The sequence below is a fragment of the Otolemur garnettii genome, unplaced genomic scaffold (assembly GCF_000181295.1).
Source record: "Otolemur garnettii isolate 467f Iridium unplaced genomic scaffold, OtoGar3 scaffold00004, whole genome shotgun sequence".
Lineage (NCBI taxonomy): Eukaryota > Metazoa > Chordata > Mammalia > Primates > Galagidae > Otolemur > Otolemur garnettii.
The window spans coordinates 31786307-31792443 of NW_003852399.1; the positions used below are offsets into that span (position 1 = coordinate 31786307).

General features: G+C 42.6%; 1 protein-coding gene across 1 annotated transcript in view; it reads left to right on the forward strand.

The window, feature by feature from the left end:
- Nucleotides 1-4378: 4378 nt before the first annotated feature.
- Nucleotides 4379-6137, forward strand: part of RAD54B (RAD54 homolog B (S. cerevisiae)) — a 94122-nt gene continuing 92363 nt past the window's right edge. Inside the window, exon 1 of the mRNA XM_012809563.2 lies at nucleotides 4379-4423. The gene's annotated coding sequence lies outside the window, so the exon portion shown is untranslated. The remainder of the gene's footprint in view (nucleotides 4424-6137) is intronic.

The window sequence follows — 6137 nt, forward strand, 5'->3', positions numbered from 1 at the left end:
TAAAAAAAAAAAAAAAAAAAAAAAACTTGCTCCTAAAACTTCATGAATGACTAGGAGAATTTTGGGTTGTAATTCTGTTTGGGGGACACTAGATCATTATTTCCAGGAGGGATCCCAGAGGGAGATGGTACTTCTTTTGATACACTTTGCTACCTTGGAGGAGACAGGGTGGCAGCTCAACAATATATTCTAAAATGTTTCAGATACAAGCCCAATACTTTCATTCTTCCCCATGCTCCAAATATGTCCCAATTCAGCAGGAAGTAGCCAGATTGATATACTGATTCCCCACACGTTTTATATAATCCTTTTCCTTAACTAACCACTTGACTTTCTGAGTTGTTTCCTAGAGATGATGGATTTTCTGCCAGACAAAGGAGTTGAGATTCTGAAGGCCCAGGGAAGACTTCCCAATGTCAAGATTTACTGTGTCTCTTGACATGTCACTGCCTTAAAATGCCCATGAGCTCCATTAATCTAGTTGGGCAAATGGATTTGGGATGTCTTCTTTCCCTTTCCGAACAAGATGTCTGTTGTATTAAAGAAATTTCCTTTCTTTCTTGGCAATCCTCATTGTCTCAATAGTTGGATCTTTGGCCAGACATGGTGGCTCACACCTGTAATCCTAGGACTCTGGGAGGCTGGAGGCGGGTGAATTGCCTGAGCTCACAGGTTTGAGACTAGCCTGAGCAAGAGCGAGACTCTGCCTCTAAAAATAGTTGAGCTTCATGGCAGGCACCTATAGTCCCAGCTACTTGGGAAGCTGAAGCAAGAGAAGCACTTAAGCCAAAGAGTTGGAAGTTAGCTGTGAGCTATGACATCATAGCACTCTACCAAGGGTGACAAAAATGAGACTCTGTCTCAGAAAAAAAAAAAAAAAAAAGTTGGATTTTTTTGCAATGACTAAGTAGACCTAGGCAAATCCCTTTGTGATTTTTGACACCATTAACACATTTATCAAAATAAATCTGTATAACAATTCCTAAGTTTTGCCTTATAAACAAACACAGCTTAAAGTACTTAACAAAATGACATAGTTCTCAATAGTTCTTAGTAACATTGTTGATAATTTTTCACCTCCAGTAAATTCATTATTATTTTAAAAGCTCCTTTAAAGTGTAAACAAAGATACAGAGATTTATACCTTTTGCAAAGCAGAAAAGAGGATAAACTGATGGTAGAGAAAAAGAAGTAACATTTGTTGAGAGCCTGCTCATGCTGCGACTGTGCTAGTCACTTTATAGTGTCACTCTGTGACATCTGTACTTAAGTATGCCTGAAAAAGAAGTAAGCATATAGGTTTGCAAGATAAGAAGGCACTTTAACCCCATCTTTGAAGGGTGAGGCACTTTTAGGGGAAAGGCTGAGGGATTACATGGAGTCCTAGCCTGTTTCATACAAAAGCCAGTTCTGGAATCACTTTGGTGAAATGTCATCATCAGCTTGGATTTCCTTTTTATAACTTTTTCCTCATTAAATCTGAATAACTATGACATAAACACAGCCAGACCTGATTGGTAAGAAAACTGAGACTCCTGGAAGTTACCTTAGCAAAAAGTCAGGGAGTTCAGTGTCATATGAGCCATTTCCTGACTGAGTACAGTGCTCTCTTCATTTTGCTCTGCTGGAATCTATGGCTGGTGCACTGTAGGCCAGACAAAATTGTTTGGGCTTTCTCACCCAGCATGCTGCCATTTTTCCTAGATAGTCATAACTATACACAGTGATGTCATGATTACGTAACTGCTGCTTGGCACCTTGCTTCCATTATTTCCCCTGGATATAAAGGGGTACAGGACCTTCCACTTGTATGGACCTCATATGTAGCTCTCCAGCGCCATGAGCTGAAAAAAACATGTTACACTTGTCCTTAGTGCCTAAGTTACACTCAGCTTCTGTCTGAATCAGGACACTTGCATTACATGCACTCAGTTGCATCCTATATGCCGGTGAGTAAGGCAGGGTAGAGTAGTATGAACATGATTTATGGTGCAGGCCTAGAGTCGCACTGTATCTCTTTGACCTCTGAAGAAGACTGAGTAACTAAGATCAGCCATGTGGTTGTATTATGGACTAACCTCCAATAAAAATCCTTTGCACCAAGGTTCAGTTGTGTTTCCCTGGTTGGCAATACTTTGTGTTGTTTTGTACTGTGATTGGAAGAACTGAGTGCTTGTTTGTACACCTCTGCTAAGAGTGGACAACTGGAAGCTCATACCTCATCTCTCCTACTCTCTGCTCTATGTGCCTTTGACCTTTGCCAATTTTAATATGTATTATTTTACCTTAGTAAATTTTATTTGTGTATATAACAGCTTTTCTGAGTTCTATGAGTTCTTCTAGCACTACAGTATCCAAAACTCTGTTAAGTGGAGTCTAGTCATCCGTCTGAACAGAAGATTCCATGCTGGTCCTGGTGTGTGAACTTGAATTCCAGTCCTCTTACTAGTAGGGAGCAGTTATTAAGCCTTATCGATTTTCACACAACTCAGGCACCTGCCACAATGCCAATCCAGTTTTTCTATTTTTAGTACAGATGGAGTCTTACTCTTGCTCAGGCTGGTCTCCAACTCCTGAGCTCAAGCAATCCGCTTGTATTAGCCTCCCAGAGTGCTATGATTACAGGCATGAGCCACTGTTGTAAGCCTTCTCACCTAACTCTTTATTCAACAAGTACTTACTGAGGGCACTCTATGAGACTGATAATATACTAGATACTTGGGTACAGAAGAGGATAAAGCAAAGATCCTGTTCTGATGTAGTTGCATTCTAAGAGGAATAGAAAGAAAATAAATGTCTGTTAGGGTGTGGCAAGTGTTATGAAACACTGTGAAGCTGAGTTAAGGAAGACAGAGTATGAGACAATAGAATAAAAAGCAGTTAGATAAGACCTCCTTGATAAGGTGACACATAAGTAATGATTTGGATGAAGTGAGAGAGGAAATCAGGTGCAAATGTGGAAGAGGACTGTCTTAGGCCACTTTTGCCAAATCTGTTTAAGGTTTTTCGAACTTCCCACATGACATTTAAGGTAGGTTGCAGACATCCTGAGAGCTGTTTTGTTTCTTGGTCACTCTTACTCTGTGTCCTTGCCTGAAGAAAGGGGTGGTGTGATTTACTAGGGTGCACAAGTTTGGCAGGCTTCCATGTCTTGTAACTCTGGCCCTTGGTAGCTTCCAGAAGCTCAACCCAATCTATGAATTGCCTATTTATGACCAGAAAAAGTCGCCAGGGTAAAAACTCCTTAAGCACCTTTTTCCTTTTTACTAAATACTGCCAAATTACTCTTTTAGATGACTGTACATATGTACATTCCTATCAGCAGTGGAAGAGTTCCCCTTGCAGACTGTCACGGCCTACCACTTTGAAGATGGTCAGTAAAAATCCATTGAATGTCACTTCACTGCTTAAAATCCTTAAATGCTTTTCCAATTCCAGAGCAGGCCGCCCCCTTTTGGAGAGTCCAATAATCATATATTTTCATATTCCCAGAATCTAACACAGGGTTTGAAAGTATGGTAGAACCTCTGTAAGTTGACCACCCAAAAGATTGTAACAAACTGGTCAAAATATAGAGGTGGTCACCATAAGAAACTAGGCCTACTGTATTGACATGTGCATGTGATGCACGCCAGTCTATGAAAATTAGTCAACTTAAGCAGGTGGTCAATGTAGGGAGGTGGTCAACTATGGAGTTTCTACTGTATCTTACAGACAACATTAAATCAATTAAAAATTATTTATTTACTTTGCAGTTTTTTTTTTTTTTTTTTTTGGCAGGGACTGGGTTTGAACCCGCCACCTCTGGTATATAGGGCGCCGGTCCTACTCCTTTGAGCCATAGGCGCCGCCCACATTCAATCAATTTTTAAAAAATAATGAATAAAAGAATAACGTGCACCTCTGTAATTCACATATTTTAATTATGTGCACACACCTAGTAATAACCCATGTATCAGTTGTCCACGTAAATGGTGAGGTCTGTAGTCTCAGCATTTACATCAGCGTCTGACAGTAGGTACCAAAATAATTTAAAAAATGTTTTCTTTTGACGCAGAGTCTTGTTATATTGCCAAGTTGGCCTTGAACTCCTGGGCTCAAGTGACCCTGCCACCTCAGCCATCTAGGTAGCTGGAAAATCACAGGCGCTCAACACCACCAAGCAATCCTTACCGTAATCCAGTGTCAGTTTGGAAGCCTCTCCCGGGAAACACTATGGCACATGCGCAGTAATGCTGTAAGGGCGTCCAATCAGAGTCGGGCTGGAAGAGGCGCCGCAGCGGAGTGATAGAGCGCACGCGCGGCACATCCGTCCGCCATTGGCTGCGTGGAGGCGGGAGTCTTGAGCTTCCGAACCGGTGAGGGATTCTCTGTCCGCTCGTAGTTCTTCTCTGGACCAGCGATTTGTGTCACATTTTCGCGGGTGTGTCCATGGAGGGGAACGCTCGGGAGGACGGCTTGTAGGCTTGTCAGAGTGGGGAGTGGCGCTGGAACAGATCTCCAAGGGAGGGGGGAGGTGGTAGGAGCGACCACGGCCGCCTCCTGCGAGTCTGGAGCTAGGATCTGAAGCGCGAAGGACGCCCTGGCCGGGAGCCGCTGGGTTATCTGGAGCGGAGGGCTGGTGGTGCGGGTGGTGGGGTGTGTTTGCGTGGGAAGGCCCCAGAGAGGTGGCTCCGGGTAGTGGCGCCTGGGCGCCCTTTCTTTGGTCGGTGCGTGCGGACTCCTGTGGCGTTTGGGTGTCTTTTCGCTCTGCTGCACTGTGAAGGCCAGGAGAGGAAGGCGTCACCAGCGTCCTGCCGGTGTCAGTGCAAAAGATGTGTAAGAACTAGCGCCATCCTTAGGGAGTTTTACCTTTTTACGGGTCAGGATTCCCTCCTGCCTCTCCTTAACCTTTTAATTAATAACTTACGGAAGATTTTGTAAGCTGGTCAAATGCTCCTTGATTTATGAGGGAAGTTACCGCCCCATAAACCCGTCCTAAGTTGAAAATTCCTGGTCAAAAATGCACTTAGAACACCTATCTAACATCATTGTTTAATTTGAGCATACCTTAAATATGCTTATAACACATTGGCCTGCAGGTGGACAAAATAATTAATGGAAAGCCTATTTTATAAAAACGTGTTGGGTATCTCAATGTGATTTAGTGAGTATTGTAGTGAAAATGAAAAACAGAATGGCTGTATGGGTAGTTGAAGTGCAGTTTCTGCTGAATGCATATGGTTTTGTGAACCATGGTTAAGATGAAAAATGGTAAGTCAAGACATCTTAAGTCAGGAACTGTCTGTGTAGCAGGGTCACAAAAATCAAAGGAGCAAGTAAAGGCACGGAGTGAAGTAATTATACCTAATATCGTTAGAAGTCAAAAAAGCAGAAACAGCAGGGGGTTCTTGGTAGAGTTTTACTTGCATTGTCCCATCCTAGAGGTTTGATGGTTGCACATATCACCTCCATTTCAAAGCCTAAACAAACCAATAGTCATGATCCTGTATGTTGATCCTGTACTTTGAAGTGAGTCAACAAATTAGATGTGATGCCACAGCACTCTACCCAGGGGGACAGCTTGAGGCTCTGTCTCAAAAAAAAAAAAACCCCAAAAAACCCAGATTAATTAGTTGGGTATGGTGGCACATGCTTGTAGTCCCAGCTACTCAAGAGGCTGAGTGAAGAGGATCCAAGAGGATTGCTTGAGACCAGGAGTTTGAGGTTGCTGTGAGCTAATAGGTCACAGCACTGTATCCTGGAGCAAGAGAATGAGACTCTGTCTCAAAAATAGATAGATAGATAGATAGATATAAACTTGGGTATATGTTTTGTCAATTTTGATATTATAGATTAATCATAGTATCATTTTTTTGTGTGTGTGAAATAAAGACTCACTTTGTCACCCTCAGTAGAGTGCCATGGCTTCATAGCTCACAGCAACCTCTAATTCTTGGGCTCAGGCAATTCTCTTGCCTCAGTCTCCCAAGTAGCTGGGACTACAGGCACCTCCCACAACGCCCAGCTATTTTTATTTATTTATTTTTATTTATATATTTATTTATTTTTTGAGACAGAGCCTCAAGCTGTCCCCCTGGGTAGAGTGTCGTGGCATTACAGCTCACAGCAACCTCCAACTCCTGGGCTCAAGCGAG